General features: G+C 38.1%; 1 pseudogene; it reads right to left on the bottom strand.

The window, feature by feature from the left end:
• Positions 1-10,103: 10,103 nt before the first annotated feature.
• LOC709252 (homeobox protein NANOG-like) lies at positions 10,104-11,013 on the bottom strand (annotated as a pseudogene).
• Between the last annotated feature and the right edge of the window lie 13,220 nt (positions 11,014-24,233).

Consider the following 24,233-nt stretch of genomic DNA (forward strand, 5'->3'; position numbering starts at 1 on the left):
GGTTTTCTGAGCTGTGGAGGGCTGTGCCAGTTGGAACTTCTCTGTGGCTTTGTTTACACTGTGAGGGGAAAACCACTGACACAAGCCTCAGTAACAGCAGATTCCCCTCCCCCCACCAAGCTTGAGCCTCCCAGGTTGACTTCAGACTGCTGTGCTGGCAGCAAGAATTTCAAGCCAGTGGATCTTAGCTTGCTGGGCTCCATGGGGGTAGGATCCACTAAGCTGGATCACTTGGCTTCCTGGCCTCAGCCTCCTTTCCAGGGGAGTGAATGGTTCTGTCTCACTGGCATTCCAGACACCACTGGGGTATGAAAAAACACTCCTGCAGCTAGCTCAATGTCTGCCCAAATGGCCACCCAGTTTTGTGCTTGAAAATCAGTACCCTGGTGCATAGGCACCAGGGGGAATCTCCTGGTCTGCCAGTTGCGATGACCATGGGAAAAACGTAGTATCTGGGTCAGAGAGCATCGTTCCTCAAGTCACAGTCTTTCAAGGCTTCCCTTGTCTAGGGAGGGAGTTCACTGACCCCTTGTGCTTCTCGGGTGAGGTAATGCCCCACTCTGCTTCAGCTCACCCTCCATGTCTGCAACCATTGTCTAACCATTCCCTATGAGATGAGCTGAGTACCTTAGTTGGAAATGCAGATGTCACCCACCTTCTGCATTGACCTCGCTGGGAGCTGCAGACTGGAGATGTTCCTATTTGGCCATCTTGCTTGCAACCTACCTAAAGTTTTAATGTGTATGGCCAAACTGTTGTGTTAATTTATACATCAAAAAGTTGTATTAATTTGTATTTCCATGTGGTTAATTCTAACCATCTTCTTTTATGTTATTAGGTGCTGAATTAACAGGTTAAATATTTAAATTAAAAATTTTTTTTTTAAATATAAATGACTTTTTCTCATGGGTACTGATTACTCGTGTTTGTTCTCATTTGAATTGCCTTTCCATGTTCCTTGCCTTTTTTTAAATTGAGGAATTGATTTTTCTTTATGATTTAAAATAATTATTTATACAATTCATGAAATATATCCTTTGTTAAAGATAATTTAAATATACCCTTCCTCCCATTTGTCAACTTTGTTTATGGTGTATGTGTATGCACACAGATGCATGGGTTTAAGCATTCAGAATATTTTCTTTTAGTCATATATTTGATTTCTTCCTTAATTTGAGTTTAATTTTAGCTTTTGCAACTGCTTGTGCCTTAAGAATAGAAACTAGTTTTTTTCTTATCCTCCATGGTGTCTATGGCAGGACTTTGCAAATAGCAGGGGCCCAGCACATGTTTCATTAAAATTAAATCAGTCTTTTGACAGATTTGAAGAATGCAGTGGAATTAGTCAAAGGACATGTTTTTCAGATGACCTTACCCTGAATGTGACTTATTGTATATACTTTCTTTCCATTCCTATTGAGGTAGTTGAGGGTTGAGTATTGAGATACAAAATGTATCCAGCCATCTAAATGTTTTTGATGTTGTTGGCATTCATGTGGTCTGCCTTGGCCTGTGTCAACACACATGGCCTTGTTGTGATCCAAGAACCATTATGACTATCACTGAAGGGGAAGAGGAGGAAGAGAAGAAGTAGACTTGGATAAGTAAATTCCCCTTGGGGACTCAGAAGGGTAAAGTGAGGTGGCTGACACAACCCGATGTACCTGAAGGTAGGGCATTGTGGATCCACTTTGGCTAACTCTTCTCTAAATGGAATTCCTTCCAAGAACACAGGCGGCAGTAGAGGAGCACGTACCAGGTAGTGTATGCAGAGCCATGAAAAAGATTTGGAAAATTATGCTCCCTACTGATTACTTGTAGAAGAGGGCAGGAAAAGCTGTCTGGTTGAGTAATTACAAACATAAGGCAACTCATCCCTCAAAGCCTCCAGCTTCATCCCAGAGCTAAAGGCTGTGTTTACTTTCACCCAAGGATTCAAAGCCAAAAGGGTCAGTCAGCAGGGCCCATTGATGCCAGACAGGTACAACATTCAAAACAATGCATCTTCCATAACAAACAAACAAATAACAAAGCACAGGAAAGCTATTTGATGCTGACCAGAGACACTCTTTTGACCTGCCCTCACCCCCTCCACACTGGCCCTTTAAGGAAGCATAAAGTCCCATAAATTAAGGAGATTCAATCAGAGGGCCAGGACTAGACATGACAGTGCTATCTCTCAAGAAATCAGACCCATTGCTGATACCAAAATATTGACATTGATACAATCCACAGATCTTATTCAGACTTCACCATTTTATTTAGCCTTATTTGTATGTGTGTACTTAGTGTTATAAAATTTTACCACATATGTAAGTTTGTGTGTGCACCCCCACAGTCAAGATACAGAACAGTTCTATAAGAAGAATTACTCACGTTACTCTTTAATAACCACACCCACCTCCCTCTGGTCTCTGTCCCAAACAACTGGCAACTATTAATCTGTTCTCATTCTAAATATTTGTTTTAAAAATATTAAATAAATGGAATTATACAATATGTAACATTTTGGTTTTAATTTTTAAATTCAGTATAATTACCTGGAGATATGTTATTAACAAATAGTACAGAAGCATTATTCATACAGCCAAAAGTAAAAACAAATATAAATAAATTAATGAATGGATAAGCAAAATGTGTTATATATAGATACAATGGAATATTATTTAGCCATAAAAAGAACAAAGTGCTGATATATGTTACAATACGGATGAGCCTTGAAAATATGCTAAGTGAAAGAAGCCAGACAAAAAGGATTGCATATTGCATGTTTCTAGTTAAATAAAATGTCCAGGATAGGCAATTCATGTATCAGTCATTTGTTCATTTTTATTGCTGAGTAGTATTACATGGGATGGATGTACCACAGTTTGTTTAACCATTCACCCATTGAAGGACCTGGGTTGAGTCCAATTCTTGGATATTACAAAGAAAGCTGCTATTCACATTTGTGTCTAATTAATGTGTTCATTTTTTTGTGTGTGTGAACATGTTTCATTTCTCTAAATAAATGCCCAAGAGTGCAATTGCTGTGTCTATGGTAGTACCATGTTTAGTTTCTTTAAAACAATTTTATTGAAATATAATTTGTTTTACACAATCACCCATTTGACATGTATAATTTTTTTTTTTTTTTGAGACACAGTTTTGCTCTTATCACCCAGGATGGAGTGCAGTGGCATGATCCCAGCTCACTGCAACCTCTGCCTCCTGGGTTCAAGCGATTCTCCTGCCTCAGTCTCCTGAATAGCTGGGATTACAGGAGCATGCCACCATGCCTGGCTAATTTTTGTATTTTTAGTAGAGATGAAGTTTTGCCATGTTGGCCAGGCTAGTCGAGAACTCTTGACCTCAGGTGATCCACCCACCTTGGCCTCCCAAAGAGCTAGGATTACAGGCATGAATCACATGTCAGCGCCCGGCCTGACATGTACAATTTAATAGCTTTTGGTACCTATTATGCATCCATAACCAAAATCAATTTTAGAATATTTTTATTATTCCCAAAACAAACTATGAATCATTTGTGTGAGAAACCACTGCCAATCCTACTCCTCCATATCACTTCACCCCAAGAAAACCACTAATCTACTCTCTTCCTCTATAAATTTGCCTTTTCTAGACATTTCATATAAATGGAATCATGCAATATTTAATGATTTTTGTCTGGCTTCTTTCACTTAGCATAGTATTTTCAAGTTTCATCCATATTGTAACACGTGTCAGTATTTTGTTGTTTTTAAAGCTGAATAATATTCCATTGTATGGATATACTACATTTTATTTACCTATTCATCAATTGGTAAATATCTGATTCTCTTTTTGGCTGTATGAGCAATGCTACTGTATTTTTCATGAAGAAGTTTTTGTGTAAACATACATTCAAAATTACCTTGAGTAAATACTTAGAAATAGAACTATCTATATCTATATGATCTGTATGATAACTCTGTTTAATGTTTTGAGAAACTGTCAGTCTTCAAAAGCAGCTGCACCATTTTACAATCTTGGATGCAATGTTTTAGAATTTCAATTTGTATACATTCTTGCTAACATTTATTTTTATCATTTTAAAATTGTAGCCATCTGCTATTGTTTGGATATAGTTTGTTTGTCCCTAGGAAAGTTCATGCTGAAATTTGATTCCCAGTGTGGTGATGTTGGGAGGTGGGGCCTGGTAAGTAGTATTTGGGTAATTGAAACTGATTCCTTGTGGATGGCTTGGTGACATTCTCGTAGCAGTGGGTTCTTACTCTTGCAAGACTGGATTAGTTCTTGTAGGAATGGATTAGTTACCGTGAGAGTAGATTATTATAAAGTCAGGATGTCCCTCAGATTTTCCTGTCTTCACAGGTGCCTGCTTCCCCTTTGACCCTCTTTGCCATGTTGTGATGCAGCAAAAAAGCCCTCATCAGAAACCAGGGCTGTGCCCTTGAACTTCTCAGCCTGTAGAACTGTGAGCAAAATAAATCTCTTTTCTTCATAAATTACCCAGTCTCAGGTATTCTTTCATAGCAACACAAAATTAACTAAGATACTATTCCAGTGGGTGTAAAGTGTTATCTCACTGTGGTTTTAATTTTCGCTACCATAATAAAAAATAATGTTGGGAAACTTTCCATATGTTTATTGGCCATTTAAATATTTTCTTTGGAGAAATGTCTATATAGATCCTTTACCTACTTATGTTGTTTTTTATTGTTGATGTTAAAATTTTCTTTATATATTTTAGATTTAAGTCCCCTATTAGATGTATGTTTTACAAATGTATTTTTACATTCTATGGGTTGCCTTTCTACTTTCTTGATAGCATCCTTTGAAGCACAAAGGTTTTAACTTTGATGATGTCCAGTTTACCTATTTTTTCTTTTGTTCCTTTTGCCTATAGTGTCATATCTAAGAAATCATTGCTTCATAGAAGGTTACAAAGATTTACTCCTAATATTTTATTCTAAGAGTGCTATAGTTTCAGCTCTTACATTTTACCAATTTTGAGTTAATCGTTATATATGGTGTCAAGTAGGGGGTTCAACTTTATTTTTTATGTGTGTTTATCCAATTGTCCTAGCACTGTTTTTTAAAGATTATTCTTTCCCAATTGAACTGTCTTGGCATTTTTGTTGAAAATCATTGACTGTAAATATGAAGGTTTATTTCAGAACTAAAAATTTTATGTGTCTGTCCTTATGCAGGTAGCACACTGCATTGACTACAGTAGCTGTGTAGTAAAATTCGAAATTAAGAAGTACTAGTATTCCATTATTGCTCTTCTTTTTAAAAATTGTTTTGGCTATTTTGGTTTCTTTGAATTTACATACGAATTTTAGGATCAGCTTGTCAATTTCTACAAATAACTTAGCTGGGGTTCTGTTAGGAATTGTGTTGAATTTCTAGCTCAATTTGAATAGTATTGCCATACTAAGAATGTTTAGTCTTCCAATCCATGGACGTAGAATGCTGATATGGTTTGGATTTGTGTCCTCGCCCAAATCTCATGTTGAATTGTAATCCCCAGTGTTCGAGGAGGGGCCTGGTGAGAGGTGAGTGGATCATAGGAGTGCATTTCCCCCTTGCTGTTATCATGATAGTGAGTGAGCTCTCATGAGATCTGGTTGTTTAAAAGTATGTAACATCTCCCACTTCACCCTCTTTTCCTCCTGCTCTGGCCTTGTAAAACATGTTTCCTTTTTCTTTGCCTTCCACCATCATTGTAAATTTCCTGAGGCCTCCCCAGCCATGCTTCCTGTACAGTCTGAAGAACCATGAGCCAATTAAACTTCCTTTCTTTGCAAATTACCCAGTCTCAGGTATTTCTTTATAACAATGACAGAATAGACTAATACAGAAAATTGGTACCTAGGAGTGGGGCATTGCTATAAAGATACCTGAAAATCTGTAAGTAACTTTAGAACTGGGCAATGGGCAGAGGTTGGAACAGTTTGTAGAGCTCAATAGAAGACAGCAAGTTGAGGGAAAGTTTGGAACTTCTTAGAGATTTGTTGAATGGTTGTGACCAAAATACTGATAGTGATATAGACAATAAAACCCAGGCTCAGGACGTTTCAGATGGAGATGAGGAACTTATTGAGGACTAGAAAAAAGGTCATTCTTGCTATGCTTTAGCAAAGAGACTGGCAATATTGTGCCCCTGCTCTAGGGATCTGTGGAACTTTGAACTTGAGAGTGATGATTTAGGGTATCTGATGGAAGAAATTTCTAAGCAGCAAAGTATTCAGAATGTCGCCAGACTGCTTCTAACACTGTATGATCATATGCATGAGCAAAGAGATGATCTGAAACTGGAACTTATATTTGAAAGGGAAGCAGAACATAAAAGTTTAGAAAATGTTCAGCCTGACCATGTGGTAGAAAAAAATTTGATTTTCTTGGGAGAAATTCAAGCCAGCTGCAGAAATTTGCATAAATTAAGAGGAGCTGAATGTTAATAGCCAAGACAATGGGGAAAATGCCTTGAAGGCATTTCAGAGACCATTGTGGTAACCCCTCTCATCACAGGCCTGGCCTAGAAGGGAAGAATAGTTTCATGGCCAGGCCCAGAGCCCGCTGCCCTGCTCAACCTTGGGACACTGCACCCTGCATCTTAGTCACTCCAGCTCCAGTTATGACTAAAAGTGGCCCGAGACAGGTCTCAGACCACTGCTCCACAGAGTGCAAGCTGTAAGTCTTGACAGTTTCAACATGGTGTTAGGCCTCCAGGTGCACATAAGGACAGAGTTGAGGCTTGGGAGCCTCCACCTAGATTTTGGAGGATGTATGGAAACACCTAGATGTCCATTCAGAAGTCTGCTGCAGGAGCAGAGACCTCATGGAGAACCTCTAGTAGGGCAGTGAGGAGGGGAAATGTGGGGTGGATCCCCTACACAAAGTCTCCACTGGGGCACTGCATAGTGGAGCTGTGAGAAGACAGCCACCATCCTCCAGACCCCAGAATGGTAGATCCACTGACAGCTTCCACCATGCATCTTAAAAAGCTACAGGGACTCAATGCCAGCCCATGAAAGCAGCTGAGGGAGCTGTACCCTGCAGAGCCACAGGGGAACGCATGCTCTGGGCCTTGGGAGCCCAACCCTTGCATCAGTGTGGCCTGGATTTGAGACATGGAGTCAAAAGAGGTTATTTTGGAGTTTTAAGATTTAATGACTGCCCTGCTGGGTTGTGGACTTGCATGGGGCCTGTAGTCTCTTTGTTTTGCCTGATTTCTCCCTTTTAGAATAATTGTATTTACCCAATGCCTGTACCTGACTGTATCTTGGAAATAACTAACTTGTTTTTGATTTTACAGACTTTCACGTAGGTGAAAGGGATTTGCCTTGTCTCAAATGAGACTTTGCACTATGGACTTCTGAGTTAATCTTGAAATGAGTTAAGACTTGGGGGACTGTTGAGAAGGGATTATTGTATTTTACAATGTGAGAAGTATATGAGATTTGAGAGGATCCAGGGCAGAATGATACAGTTTGAATTTATGTCCCCACCCAAATCTCATGTCAAATTATAATCCCTAATGTTAGATAAGGGGCCTTGTAGGGGGTGATTGGATCCTGGGGGAAAACTTCCCCCTTGCTGTTCTTGTCATAGTGAGTTCTCACAAGATCTAGTTGTTTAAAAGTGTGTAGCACCTCCCCCTTCACCCTTTCTTCATCCTTCTTTGGCCTTGTAAGATGTGCTTCTTTCCTCTTCACCTTTTGCCATGATTGTCAATTTCCTGAGGCCTCCTCAGACATGCTTCCTGTACAGTCTGTGGAATCATGAGCCAATTAAGCCTCTTTTTTAAAATAAATTATCCAGTCTCAGGTAGTTCTTTATAGCAATGCGAGTGTGGAGGAATACAAATGGCTTTCTATTTATTCAGATCTTCATTGTTTTCTCTCATTAGCATTGGTAATTTTTAGCCTACAGAACTATACATGTTTTCTTGTATGTATAACTAAATATTTTCTTTGAGTGATTGTACATTATATTGTGTTTTAAATTTTGATTTCCACATGGTCATTATTACTATATAAAAATGCAAATGATTTTTGTGTGTTGTTGTGTCCTGTGACCTTGATGAGTTCCCATATTAGTTCTAATAAGTTTTTTGTATATCTCTTGATATTTCCTACGTACATCATCATTTCACATGTAAATAGGGACAATTTTACTTCTCCCTTCACAATCTGTTTTCTTTTGTTTCCTCTTTTGCTTTATTGTGATGGCTAGAAACAAGAGTGATAAGGGCCAGGCGCGGTGGCTGATGTGTGTAATCACAGTACTTTGGGAGGCCAAGGTAGGCAGATCACAAGGTCAGGAGATCGAGACCATCTTGGCCAACATGGTGAAACCTCGTCTCTACTAAAAATACAAAAATTGGCTGGGTATGGTGGCACATGCCTGTAATCTCAGTTACTCAGGAGACTGAGGCAGGAGAATCGCTTGAACCAGGGAGATGGAGGTTGCAGTGAGCTGAGATCACACCACTGTGCTCCCGCCTGAGTGACAAAGCAAGACTCTGTCTCAACAACAACAACAACAACAACAAAAAGAGAGATAAGAGTAAACATTCTTTTTTATTATATATATATATATATATTTCTTTTTTTTTTTTTTTTTTTTTTTTGAGACAGAGTCTCTCTCTGTTGCCCAGGCTGGGGTGCAGTGATGCAATCTTGGCTCACTGCAACCTCCGCCTCCCAGGTTCAAGGATTCTCCTGCCTCAGCCTCCTGAGTAGCTGGGACTACAGGCACCCAACACCATGCCCGGGTAATTTTTGTATTTTTAGTAGAGACGGGGGTTTCACCATGTTGGTCAGGCTGGTCTCGAACTCTTGACCTTGTGATCTGCCTGCCTCGGCCTCCCAAAGTGCTGGGATTACAGGGAGTGAACATTCTTGATTTGTTCCCAATTTCATGGGAAAGCATTCAGTCTTTAATTATTAAATATCATGCCAACCTTAGGTATAATGTAGACACTCTGTATCAGATTTCCCTGTATTCCTAGTTTGCCGAGAGTTTTTATTATTAATGGTTACTGAGTTTTGTTGAATGTTATTTCTCTATCAGTTAATATGATCATACAGTTTTTCTTCTTTAGCCCATTGATATTACATTTGTTGCTTTTTAAATATTTTTAAAGAAAAAATGGTTGTTTTATTCATTTGTACTTAAACCAGCCAAAGTAGTATTGATATCATTATAACGCAGCAAATACAAGACTTCTTTCCACAAATATTAGCATAACCAACAAAATAGGGGGTATAGTAAAACAGAGCCATAAAGGGCTGAGGAAGTCAACGAAGTGTGTTATAGCTTAACTCTTCACCCTTCACCTCAGTCCTTCACCCTTCACCTCAATAGAGTTTTTATTTTATTTTATTTTATTTTATTTTATTTTATTTTTTTGAGACAGAATCTGGCTCTGTCACCCAGGCTGGATTGCTGTGACTCTATCTCGACTCACTGCAACCTCCACCTCCTGGGGTCAAGTGATTCTCCTGCCTCAGTCTCCCGAGTAGCTGGGATTACAGGCTCCTGAGACCACACCAGGCTAATTTTTATGTTTTAGTAGAGAGAGGGTTTCATCATGTTGGCCAGACTGGTATTGAACTCCTAACCTGAGGTGATCTGCCTGACTTGGCCTCCCAAAGTGCTGGGATTACAGGCATGAGCCACCACACCCGGACTCAATATTTTTTTTCTAAAAATAAGTAAAGCCCAATCCCAAACAATAGGAATATACCTTCATCACACCCATTTGTACTTTTGTTTCTTATTCTTGAGGTTAGATTCTAAACCCTAAAGGTATCCAAACTAGTATTAGATCTACTTATCTAAAGCCAGAGACAGCTTCTATCATGTTGTCCTTAGCAGCCAAGGTTATTAAAATGTCTTTTCTCCAGGAAGATCTAATAGGAAAAAAGAAAGAAACCTCTCTGATTAGGCTCCAAGCATTCCCCACCCTCCATCAAATTGACTGGGTAGGCATAATGGAAACCAGAACACGTGGTTTCCAAACAACAGAAATCCTATGAGGAAAGGGAGGGGAGAGGAAGGATTCAGCCAGTGCCCAGACTGAAACTGAGTAATGTCGACTTCACTCATCTTCACACATCTTAAGGTTGCATGTTTGTGGAGTACTTCAGGAATAAATCTATGAATTGTGGAGTACTAAAATACCTAGTGGTCTGCTGTACTACATTATGGCTTTCCCCAGCAGTTTCCAAGGAAACCTCCAAGTCAGGAAAATTTGGCTAGAACTGCATGCAGGACTGCAGAGATTCCTCTCCATAGTTATAGAAGGAACTGTTTCAGGCCTGATTGTTCCAGGACTGGGTGCACCAGGTCTGAGTGTTCCAGGAGTGGTTGCTCCAGGACTGGATGTTCTGGATCTGGTTGCTCCAGGTTGAATTGTTCTAGGTTTGGTTGCTCCACATTGGAAGGTTTCCAGTCACGTTCACCAGGCATCCCTGGTGGTAGGAAGAGTCGAGACTGGGATAGGTACGTGCTGAGGCCTTCTGAATCACACCATTGCTATTCTTTGGCCAGTTGTTTCTCTGCGACCTCTTAGATTTTGTTCTCTGGTTCTGGAACCAGGTCTTCACCTTTGTAGCTGAGGTTCAGGATGTTGGAAAGTTCTTGCATCTGCTGGAGGCTGAAGTATTTCTGTCTCTGAAATCTATCATTGAGTACACACAGCTGGTTGGAAGAGAACACAGTTCTGGTCTTCTGTTTCTTGACCGGGACCTTGTTTTCCTTTTTTGTGGCACTCTTCTCTGCAGAAGTGGGTTGTTTGCCTTTGGGACTGGTGGAAGAATCAGGGCTGTCCTGAATAAGCAGATCCATGGAGGAAGGAAGAGGAGAGACAGTCTCTGTGTGAGGCATCTCAGCAGAAGACAATTGCAAGAATGGATAGTTTTCTTCAGGCCCACAAATTACAGGTGTAGGTGAAGAGTCTTTACAGTCGGATGCTTCGGAGCAAGGCAGGCTTTGTGGACAAGCTGGATCCACACTCATGTCATTATTGGGGAAGAGGAGGAAAAAATTTAAGAGTTGGACTGGAAAAAAGGCTACGGTGGCTTTAAGACATTTTTTCTGGAAGATCTTAGAGAAATATGACCTCCAGAAGCAAAAGTATCAAGAAGTTCGGATGAAGTGAGTCACCGCCACAATAACAGAAGGCAACCAGCTCAGTCCAGCAAAACTGCTTTTTAAATATTGAAAGAACCCTGCAGACATAGATAGACTAACTCTTACACTTTTATGGTGTATTATTCTTTTTTATAGACGGCTATGGTCTGAATGTTTGTGTCCCTCCAACATTCATATGTTGAAATCTAGTCACCAAGGTGAGACCATTAAGAGGTGGGGAATTTTGGAAGGTGATTAGATCATGAAGGCAAAACCCTCATTGTTGGGATTAGTGCCCTCATAAAAAACCCCAGGAAGCTAGCTATCTTCTTCAACCATGTGCCATCTTTCAGTCAGAAAATAGGCCGTCACCAGACAATGAATCTGCTGTTAACTTGATGTTGGACTTCCCAGTGTCCAGAGCTATGAAAAATAAATTTGTATTATTTATAAACTACCTAGTTTATAGTACTTTGTTATAGCAACCTGAACGAACTACAATATAGACTGTTGGATTAGATTTACTTAAATTCAAATGAAGACCTCCACATCTAAGTTTACAAGATGCTGGTCTATGCTTTTCTTGGTTTGCACTGTCTTTGACTGATTTTGGTTTTAAAGTAATACTAGCTTTATAAGATGAATTGAGTAGTGTTTTCTATTTTCTGGAAGAGTTTGTGTAAAATCAGTGTTAATTATACTTTAAATGTTTGTAAGAATTATCTAGTGAAAACATCTGGTCCTATAGATTTTTCATTCAGGAGCTTTTAAATTAATTTTTGTTAATAATTATAGAAATATCCAGATTGCACATTTCATCTTCATTGAGTTTTGGAAGTTTGAGATTTTTAAGAAATTGGTCCTTTTTTCTTGTCAAATTTTCAAGTGTAACTTTTAAAATAGTATTCCTTATTATCTTTTTAATAGTTGCAGGTTCTATAGAGATACTCTCTACTTTATTCCTAATATTTGGATATACTGTCTCTGTCTTAATCTTTGTCAGTTTCGCTAGAGGTTTATCAATTTTGTTAATTTGTTTTTCCTAGAAAACCAGCTCTTTGTTTCATTAACTTTTCTGTTTTGTTTTGTTTTGTTTTGTTTTGTTTTTTCAATACCTCACTCTGTTGCCTAGGCTGCAGTGCAGGGGTGCTATCATGGTTCATTGCAGCCTCGACCTCCTGGGTTCAAGTGATCCTCAGCCTCCCAAGTAGCGGGAACCACAGACACACACCACCATGCCAGGCTAATTTTTATATTTTTTGTAGAGACAGGTTTTTGTCATGTTGTCTAGGCTTGTCTCAAACTCTTCTGGCTAAAGTTATCTGCCCATCTTAGCCTTTTGAAGTGCTGGGATTATACTTATGTGCTACTGTGCCCAGCTGGTTGTTTCTTTAATATTAAATCTCATTAATTAAAAAGATCTTTGGGCCAGGCAAGGTGGCTCACGCCTGCAATCCCAGCGCTTTGGGAGGCTGAGGCCGGCGGATCACGAGGTCAGGAGTTCGAGACCAGCCTGACCAACATGGTGAAACCCAGTGTCTACTAAAAATACAAAAATTAGCCAGGCGTGGTGGCGCACGCCTATAATCCCAGCTACCCAGGAGGGTGAGGCAGGAGAATTGCTTGAACCCGGGAGGCGGAGGTTGCAGTGAGCCAAGATTGCATCACTGCACTCCAGTCTGGGTGACAGAGCAAGATTCTGTCTCAAAACAAACAAACAAACAAAAAGGCTTTACCAATTCCTTCCTTCTGTTCATTCCTTCCTTCCGTTCACCTTGGGCTTACTTTGCTCTTCTTTTACTAGTTTTTATTTTTGCAGTAGACATTTTAAAAAAGAGAAGACCTTTTAAAATTAACATTTAATGATGTAGTTTTTCCTCTCGGCACTATTTTAACTCATCCCATCTATTTTAATATATTCTATTTTGTTTTCATTAAGCTCTATGTATTTTCTAATTGAGGTAAAATTCAGGTAATATAAAATTAACCATTTTAAAGTGTACATTTTAGTGAAAGCTACTATATTGACCATGTTGTATAGCCATAACTTCTATCTGGTTCCCAAACATTTTTATCCCTACAAAAAGTAAATGACATAACCATTAAGTAGACACTGCCCACTGCTTTTACCCCCAGCCCTGAGCAACCACTAATCTGCTTTCTGTTTCTCTGCATTTACGTATGCTGGATATTTCATATCAATGGAATCATACATTAGTGACCTTTTACATCTGGCTTCATTCACTTAACATAATGTTTTTGAAGTTCATTCATATTGTAGCATGTATTAATGCCTCCTCCTCCTCCTCCTCCCCCCCTCCCCCTCCCCCTCCCCCTCCCCTCCCCCTCCCCCTCCCCCTCCCCCTCCCCCTCCCCCTCCCCCTCCCCCTCCTCCTCCTCCTCCTCCTCCTCCTCCTCCTTCTTCTTCTTCTTCTTCTTCTTCTTCTTCTTCTTCTTCTTCTTCTTCTTCTTCTTCTTCTTTCTTGAGAAGGAGTCTCACTCTGTCGCCCAGGCTGGAGTGCAGTAGCACGATCTCTGCTCACTGCAACCTCTGCCTCCCGAGTTCAAACGATTCTCCTGCCTCAACCTCCTGAGAAGCTGGGACTACAGGCATGTTCCACCACAATCAGCTAAGTTTTTGTATTTTTAGTAGAGATGGGTTTCACCATGTTAGCCAGAGTGGTCTTGATCTCCTGATGTCGTGATCTGCCCACCTCGGCCTCCCAAAGTGCTGTGATTACAGGCGTGAACCACCACACCCAGCCCAGTGCTTCATTCTTTTTAAGACCAATTAATATTCCACTTTATGCATATACTGCATTTTGTTCATCCGTTCCTCAGTTGACATTTGGATTCTTTCCACTTTTTCGCTATTGTAAATAGTGCCATGGACATCATGCACATGTTTCTGTTTGAATACTTGTTTCTTGGATATATGCTTAAAAGTAGAATTTCCCAACAGAAAAGTACAAGGGCTGCAATCTTTCCATATCATTCCTAACACTTGATTTTTTTTCCATTTTAAAGGAATTATAGCCACCCTAGTGGGTATAAAGTGGTATCCTGCTGTCATTTTGATTTGTATTTCCCCAATAGCTAATGATGTTGAAAATCTTTTCATATGCTGGCTGATCATTTGCACGTCTTCTTTGGAAAAATGTCAATTCTAATCCTTTTTACGTTTTAATTTGGTCAATTGTCACTTGGTTGTTGAGTTGTAACAGTTCTGGGTACTAGAACCTTATCAGACATGTGATTTGCAAGTATTTTCTCCCATTCTGGGGTTGGTGTTTTTACTTCCTTTGTAGTAACCTTTGATGCACAAAAATTTTTAATGTTGACACTGTCTAATTTATCTTTTTTTTGTGTGTGTGTGCATTTGGTGCATACCTAAGACTTCATTGCCAAATCCGATGTCTTGAAGACTCACTACATATTTTTTCTGAGTTTTATACTTTTCCCTCTTACACTTAGGTGTTTCATTTTGAGTTAATTTTTGTACATGGTGTGAGGTAGAATGTCCACTGTTTTTGCATGTAGATATTCAGTTTTTCTAGCATTCTTTGTTGAATATTTTTTCCATATTGAAGGATTTCGACATCCTTGTTAAAAACCAGTGGACCAGCTGGGAGCAGTGGCTCATGCCTGTAATACCAGCAGTTTGGGAGGCCAAGGCGGGTGGATCACTTGAGGTCAGGAGTTCAAGACCAGTCTGGCCAACATGGTGAAACCCCGTCGCTACTAAAAATACAAAACTTAGCCGGGTGTGGTGGCAGGTGCCTATAATCTCAGCTGCTCTGGAGGCTGAAGCAGGAGAATAGCTTGAACCTGGGAGGCGGAGGTTGCAGTGAGCTGAGATCAGGTCAGTATACTCCAGCCTGGGTGACAGGGCAAGACTCTGTCTCAAAAATAAATAAATAAATAAAAATAAAAAATCAATGGACCACACATGTAACTGTTTATTTCTGGAATCTCTATTCTATCCCATTAATTTATATGTCCATCCTTATGCTGCTATGACAATATTTTAATTACTGTGGCTCTGTAGTAAGTTTTGAAATAGGGAAATGTGAGTCTTCTAATTTTATTTTTCTTTCTCTAAATTGTTTTGGCTATACAGGGCCCCTTACAATTCTACCTGAATTTTAGAATCAGCTTTTTCATTTCTGTGACAAACGCCTTTGAAAATTTGACCAGGATTACATGGAATTCCTAGGTCACTTTGTGTAGTATTGGCATCTTAGCAATATGAAGTTTTCCAATCAATGAACACAAGATGTCTTCTCATTTATTTAGATCTATAATATTTTCAGCAATGTTTTATAGTTTTTCAATGTATATATCTTGCATTGTCTTGGTTAAATTTGTTCCTAAATATTTTATTTTTTTGATTCTATTGTAAATGAAATTGTTTTCTTAATTTCCTTTGCAGATTGTTAATTGTTTGTTTATACATATACAACTGATTTTTGTGTATTGATTGTGTATCCTGAAACATGGCTGAATTCATTAAATGAGCAAGTTTGTGGAGTTTAAGTGATTTTGTATATAAAAGATCATTTTATCTACAAACAGAGATAGTTTTATGTCTTCCTTTCCAATTTTGATGTATTCTATTTCTTTTCCTTGCCTAATTGCCCAGGCTAAATCTTCACATAAAATGTTTGATGGAAGTTGGGAAAGGGAGCATTTTTGTCTTTTTTTCTGATTTTAGGGGGAAAATTTTTCAGTTTTCATCATTGTGTATAATGTTAGCTGTGGGCACGTACCATAATATCTGGGACATATTTGAAGCAGTGTGTAGAGGAAAATTTATAGCACTAAATGCCCACAAGAGGAAGCAGGAAAGATCTAAAATCGGCACCCTAACATCACAATTAAAAGAACTAGAGATGCATGACCAAACAACCTCAAAAGCTAGCAGAAGGCAAGAAATAACAAAGATCAGAGCAGAACTGAAGGAGATAGAGACACAAAAAACCCTCCAAAAAATCAATGAATCCAGGGGCTGGTTTTTTTTGAAAATATCAACGAAACTGATAGACCACCAGCAAGACTAATAAATAAGAAAAGAGAGAAGAATCAAATAGACGCAATAAAAAATGATAAAGGGATATCACCACCAATCCCACAGAAACACAAACTACCATCAGAGAATACTATAAACACCTCTGCACAAATAAACTAGAAAATCTAGAAGAAATGGATAAGTTCCTGGACACCTACACCCTCCCAAGATTAAACCAGGAAGAAGTTGAATCTCTGAATAGACCCATAACAGGTTCTGAAATTGGGGCAGTAATTAATAGCCTACCAACCACAAATAGTCCAGGACCAGACAGATTCACAGCCGAGTTCTACCGGAGGTATAAAGGGCAGCTGGTATCATTCCTTCTGAAACTATTCCAATCAATAGAAAAAGAGGGAATCCTCCCTAACTCATTTTATGAGGCCAGCATCATCCTGATACCAACGCTTGTCAGAGACGCAACAAAAAAAGAATTTTAGACCAATATCCCTGATGAACATCGATGCAAAAATCCTCAATAAAATACTGGCAAATCATATCCAGCAGCACATCAAAAAACTTATCCACCACCATCAAGTTGGCTTCATCCCTGGGATGCAAAGCTGCTTCAACATACACAAATCAATAAACATAATCAATCACATAAGTAGAGCCAAAGACAAAAACCACATAATTATCTCAATAGATGTAGAAAAGACTTTTGACAAAATTCAACAGCCCTTCATGCTAAAAACTCTCAGTAAACTAGGTATTGATGGAATGTATCTCAAAATAATAAGAGCTATTTATGACAAACCTACAGCCAATATCATACTGAATGGGCAAAAACTGGAAGAATTCCCTTTGAAAACTGGCACCAGACATGGATGCCCTCTTTCACCACTCCTATTCAACATAGTGTTGGAAGTTCTGACCAGGGCAATCAGGCAAGAGAAAGAAATCAAGGGTATTCAGTTAGGAAAAGAAGAAGTCAAATTGTCCCTGTTTGCAGATGACATGATTGTATATTTAGAAACCCCCATTGTCTCAGCCCAAAATCTCCTTAAGCTGATAAGCAACTTTAGCAAAGTCTCAGGATACAAAATAAATGTGCAAAAATCACAAGCATTCTTATACACCAGTAACAGACAAACAGAGAGCCAAATCATGAGTGAACTCCCATTCACAATTGCTACGAAGAGAATAAAATACCTAGGAATCTAACTTACAAGGCATGTGAAGGACCTCTTCAAGGAGAACTACAAACCATTGCTCAATGAAATCAAAGAGGACATAAACAAATGGAAGAACATCCCATGCTCATGGATAGGAAGAATCAATATTGTGAAAATGGCCATACTGCCCAAGGTAATTTATAGATTCAGTGCTATCCCCATCAAGCTACCACTGACTTTCTTCACAGAATTGGAAAAAATTGGAAAAAACTACTTTAATGTTCATATGGAACCACAGAAGAGCCTACATTGCCAAGACAATCCTAAGCCAAAAGAACAAAGCTGGAGGCATCATGCTATCTGACTTCAAACTATACTACAAGGCTACAGTAACCAAAACAGCATGGTACTGGTACCAAAACAGAGATATAGACCAATGGAACAGAACAGATGTTGTCAGAAATAACATCACACATCTACAACCATCTGATCTTTGACAACCCTGACAAAAACAAGAAACAGGGAAAGGATTTCCTATTTAATATATGGTGCTGGGATAACTGGCTAGTCACATGTAGAAAGCTGAAATTGGATCCTTTCCTTACACCTTATACAAAAATTAATTCAAGATGGATTAAAGACTTAAATGGTAGATCTAAAACCATAAAACCCTAGAAGAAAATCTAGGCAATACCATTCAGGACATAGGCATGGGCAAGGACTTCATGACTAAAACATCAAAAACAATGGTAACAAAGCCAAAATAGACAAATGGGATCTAATTAAACTAAACAGCTTCTGCATGGCAAAAGAAACTACCATCAGAGTGAACAGGCAATCTACAGAATGGGAGAAAATTTTTACAATCTACCCATCTGACAATGGGCTCATATCCAGAATCTACAAAAATTTAAAACAAATTTGCAAGAAAAAAACAACCCCATCAAAAAGTGGGCAAAGGATATGAACAGACATTTCTCAAAAGAAGGCATTTACACAGCCAGCAGGCACATGAAAAAATGCTCATCATCATTGGTCATCAGAGAAATGCAAATCAAAACCACAATGAGATATCATCTCATGCGAGTTAGAATGGCGATCATTAAAAAGTCAGGAAAACACAGATTCTGGAGAGGATGTGGAGAAATAAGAATGCTTTTACACTGTTGGTGGGAGTGTAAATTAGTTCAATCATCGTGGAAGACAGCGTGGCCATTCCTCAAGTATCTAGAACCAGAAATACCATTTGACCCAGTGATTCCGTTACTGGGTATATATCCAAAGGATTATAAATCATGCTACTAGAAAGACACATGCACACATATGTTTATTGCGGAACTATTCACAATAACAAAGACTTGGAACCATTCCAAATGTCCATCAATGATAGACTGGATTAAGAAAATGTAGCACATATACACCATGGCATACTATGCAGCCATAAAAAAATGAGTTCATGTCCTTTGCAGGGACATGGATACAGCTGGAAACCATCATTCTCAGCAAACTATCAGAAGGACAGAAAACCAAACACCTCATGTTCTCACACATGGGCGGGAATTGAACAATGGAAACATTTGGACATAGGGTGGGGAACATCACACACCGGGGCCTGTCATAGGGTGGGAGGCTGGGGGAGGGATAGCATTAGGAGAAATACCTAATGTAACTAATGAGTTGACTGGTGCAGCAAACCAACATGGCACATGTATACCTATGTAACAGATGTGCACATTGTGCACATGTACCCTAGAAGTTAAAGTGTAATAATAGTAATATAATATTAGTTGTGGGTTTTTCATAAGTGTCCTTTTTCATGTTGAGGAAGTTTCCTTACATTTCTAGTTTGTTGAATTTTTAAGGAAGTGGTATTCAATCATAGAAAGTGTTTCTTCTGCATCAATTGAGATGATCCTTTAGTTTTTTTCTTTTTTTCATTTTAGTAATGTTTTATATTTCACTGGCTGCTTTTCCTGAATCAAACTTGCATTCCTAGAATAAATTACATTTGGTCATTATGTATAATCTTAATATGCTGTTGGATTCATTTTGCTACAGTTTTCTTCCTTGTAGAGTCTTTGTCTGCTTTTGGCATCAGGGAATGCTAGCCACAAGAAATGCTTTAGAAAGTATTCCCTCCTCTTTTGTTTTTGGAAGGGTTTGAGAAGGATTGATGTGAATTCTTTCTTTGGTTGGATTCAACAGTGAAGCTGTCTGGTCCTAGAATTTTCTTTGTTGGAAGGGTTTTGGTTGCTGACTCAATCTGTTCCGTTGGTATAGATTCGTTCAGATTTTCTGTTTCCTCTTCAATCAGTTTTGGTAGCTTATATGTTTCCAGGAATTTATACATTTCATTTAGGCTGTTTTTTTGTGTGTATAATTGTTCATAAGTATTATCTCATTGGTCTTTTTATTTCTGTAAGATCTATAGTAAAGTTCTCACTTTAATTTCTGATTTTAATAATTTGAGCCTTTTTTTTCTTAGTCAGTGGGTATTCACAAACTTTGTGGTTGGGGGAGTAATTTTACACGTCTGTATATTCAGACACCATCTGATCTCCTAATTTTTAAAATTTCCTTCCTTCTCCTATCTTTGGTTTTATTTTATTTTTTTTTTCTTGTTCTTAATGTGCAAAGATAGGTTATTGATTTTGGATTTATTTCTTATTTTTAATATAGTCACTTACAGATATAAATTCACCTCTGAGCCTTCTCATGAGTTTTGATGTGTTGTGTTTTCTTTTTCATTTGACTCAAAGTATTTTCTGATTTTACTTATAATTTCTTCTTTGTTTAATGTTGTTTAATATTTCTATGTTTGTCAGTTTTCCAGTTTCCCTTTTGTTATTGAGTTTTAGTTTCATTACATTGTTGTCAGAGAACATATATGCTTTTACTTTTTTGTGGCCAATATATGTATTTTAGAGAAGGTTTAACATGCATCTGAGAAAAACGGAACAATAGAATAAGCAAAACAATGGTGTCCTGATATTACTGGGTGTAGTGTTCCATAGATAGTAGGTCTAGTTGGTTTAGTGTGGCTTAAGCCCTTTATTTTTCTTCTGTCTAGTTATTCTATCCATTAATGAAAGTGGGATTTTAAAATCTCCAAATATTATTTTAGAACTGTCTACTTTTTCCCTTTAATTCTGTCAGTTTTTCTTCATAGGTTTGGGGCTCCTTGTTAGGTGCATACACGTTTATACTTTATCTAATTTCTTGACAGATTAATCCTTTTATCAATATATAATGTCCTTTGTCTCTTGTAACAATTTCTGTCTTTAAGTCTATTTTGTCTGATATTAATATAGCTACCTTAGCTCTTCTTTTTTTGGTTTGCTATTTGCATGGAATGTCTTTTGGTATTATTTTACTTTCAATTTATTTGTGAATTTTGATCTAAAGTGAGTTCTTTGAATTATTTTTGAGAGTTGATTTTTTATTATTAGTCAATGTTCATAATTTGTTTCAACCAAAAGACAATACACACAACAGAATTCTAATGCATTTCATTTTACATCCATTTTATTCCTCACTCACCTCTAAGACTTATCATTTAATTAAAATTTTTTTTACATCTCAAAAATATGTCTGCAATAATTAGAGCTTCATTAGCTGTCCCACTTGGAAACAGGTTTTTAATATTTTTACAGTAAAGAAGACGTGATGGGACATAACGAAAATGTAACTTAAAACACTATGAAAGAAAAGGAACTTTACAGGAACACAGTGGGAGTTCATAAGGAAAGAGTTCAGAAGCTCTTTCTCCTGGGGCCCCCAAGTAGAAAACAAAAACAAAACACACAAAGCACAACCACAGGTTCTTTGAGGAAAACAAAACCAACTCCAATGCTCCATCTTGAAGCCAGAATCAGCCTCTTAGAAGTTTGTAAAGCAACTATGCAAGCTGCTTCACCAATTCCTTCTGTTAAAATGTTCCAGGTCCTGGAACCCTGTCAATGGGACTCACTGATATTGCTTGAAAAAGTTATTCACTTCCGGTTCTGCAAGCAGCCCCACTCTCCCGAGCCAAAGCTGGTCAAAAGTGTTTTAAATTTCAGGACTTTCTGTGCAATTCTCTCTTCAATGATCATCTCCACTTCCAAAGTCATGAATATACAGACGTGTAAAATCACTCCCCCAATCACAAAGTTTGTGAACACCCACTTTTTCCTCTCTAGATTTCTCAGTTTAGGACACTGCGGTTCAAACACATTCACTAGAAAAAAAAAAAAAGTACATTCAAACTCATTTCCCCTAGTTCTCATGGCCCAAATATTTTCCAATGCAGAAGATAATGAAGTTGAACCTCAAAAGCAGTACTTCCTAACTTCCAATCTCTTCTAGAAGGACATAAAAAAATGGAAAGCATGCTATATCAACCATTAGTGTTGGATAGTTTTAAAAGTCTATTTTCACATATAAATGGGATAAACAAGGGGTACAAATTGCACCTTTAAACTAGCAAGAGGAAAGAATCTCTTCCCAAATGTTACACTGAGGAATGTATCTTTAAATGAGAAAGGCCTTAAAATTAACAGATGATCACTATACACAGTCTGAAACTTCCATGACTGTCCAAAGCACCTCAAGGTAACAGCATCAAAGCACTGTGGGTGAAGCTTCTCGGGCAGAGCACCCCTCCTACAGTTTTTTGAGATTACTTATATGAATTAATTCTCCTTTAGGATTCCCTGGGATGGGGCAGAGACTAGAATAAAATTGACTTGTGAGGAGGGAAATAATGAGGTACAAGTGCATGTGGAATTTTTGAAGTAAGCATGTGATAGATCACTGCTTATCACCCCAGGGTTATCAAAACAGCCTTGGAAATTGCTCTTTCCTCATAATGCCTCTGAAGTTGTAAATCCATCCAAATTTGCTCCCCCTTGAGTCATTATACTCGGGAAATGAATTATTAAAATGTGCAAGTATTCACAGAAATTGAAAAGTTTCTCCTTTTAGCTTCAAGGCCAAATGAGAGGAAAACTAATTCTGATCCTAGAAACTAAGGTACGCTGAAGCTTTCAAAGAATCAATCATTTGAATTAGTCTTCACAACCATCAGTATCCTAAGTAGTTATTTGGCTGCTAGTCCTTCAGTATGGTGCTTGTGTTCAATTTCCGAAATCAATTCATATTCTATGCAGCACCTTTGTGTTAAAGCCATGATATTTTACTCCTAGACAAAGCTATGGATGATCATAAACTCTACTTCAAAACTATGGTCACCCAAGGAAATGCTCTGTCAGTGGAGTAGACCCTTTCCAACTCCATTAGCTGACACTGTCTTATAGCATGGTCTTGAACAGATTTCTTCAGAGATTCAATCCAGTTCAAATTAAAATAAAAAACCTGAGCTGGTTAGATACAAATATAAGAGAGAAAAATAAAGCCTCTATACAAAGAGCTTTATTTTATCTGACAAAGAGGAATGTTAAGACAAATTCTATTCAAGACATCCACCAAAGCCTCTATACAAAGAGCTTTATTTTATCTAACAAAGAGGAGTGTTAAGATAAATTCTATTCAAGAAATCCACCAACATTATGTTAATCCTATCATGTTTCACAGCATTACGTATCCATCCAGTGAAATCAGTCGGCAAAGAAACCCATTAAAGGCTATTTTTCATTGTACAGGCAGAGCAGTTGTCTGAAATATGCACTAGTCCACACTTACATTACTGAAAACTATGGAGGAGATAATATCCTGTGATTGACTCAGTCAACCATTTACCCAGTGGAGTAGGTTTTAGCAGATCTTGCTCATACATACTAATAAGACCAGAAACTTTCCCCTGTGGAGCCTTTAGTTAAACTCCAGTTTGTCAAATGTTAGGAATAGTCTAGCATCTGAAACAGAGCTATATTTGACAAGACACTGAAGATTTTAAGTAAAGGCTTGGTGAAATGGAGGGGAAATAAAGGATATTTGTTTCCAGGTTTAAGATTGAAGCCAAAATAGTCATTATACTGTATTCAATACAGTAACAATTGCAAACATTATAAGAGCAAGGTGGGCCACACTTTTTCTTTCTTCTTCAGTATATAAGACATAGTGCCTGAATACTTGAACGTACATAGTACATTCATCGTGTACCACAGAGAGAGTCACCTCTACTTCATTCCAGCAACTCAATTTCAAAGTTTAACAACACATAGGTCCTTTCTAAAAAGCACTTGGCACTCTCACTAGTTTAAAAAACTCAAGCCTTTGATGTGGATATTTGTGAGATTTGTCTTTTAAAGGAGGCCAATTTCTCAGACTCAGGAAAAGCTATTCATACCCTATGGTGTCCGTAAGACTTCCTCTGACATGGGGGCAAGGAAGTTACAAGGCTTCACTCCAACACCATAAAGTACAATATAGGGAAGATTTCTTTAACCATGTGGTCTTTATTTCAGTGCCAATGTTACAGATACAACACAAATGTTCCAGTCAGAAGGAATTCAAATGGAATGTCAAGGTCCAAGCAAGGCTCAGGAAATAAAAAGAGAGGTTTGAAGCAATAGATAAGATGACTCCAATATACTCCAGGATGAGTCTGATACTCACTCTTCCTAATGGCAAAGGTGCTTTTGATACAGAGTCTGATCTTTAAAACTGGTGAACTACTCTTTCCACCCATTACCATAGTTAAAACAGGCAAGTTATGGGCTTAAGAGCACTTCAAAATTCGTAGTAGGAATAGGGCCATTAATAACTATGAATATATCTTTTAGATAACTTTTTGATCTAAAGTGAGCATATAGATAGATCCTTTAAAAAAACCCTCTCTCTGCCATATCTGCTTTTTGATTTGAGAATAAACCCATTTACATAGAAAGCAATTATTGGTAAGAAAGGGTATAGTTCTGTATTTTGCTATTTATTTTCTATATGTACTAGTCTTTTTTGTTCTTCATTTCCTCCATTAATTC

Source organism: Macaca mulatta, chromosome X, assembly GCF_049350105.2.
Source record: "Macaca mulatta isolate MMU2019108-1 chromosome X, T2T-MMU8v2.0, whole genome shotgun sequence".
Taxonomy (NCBI): domain Eukaryota; kingdom Metazoa; phylum Chordata; class Mammalia; order Primates; family Cercopithecidae; genus Macaca; species Macaca mulatta.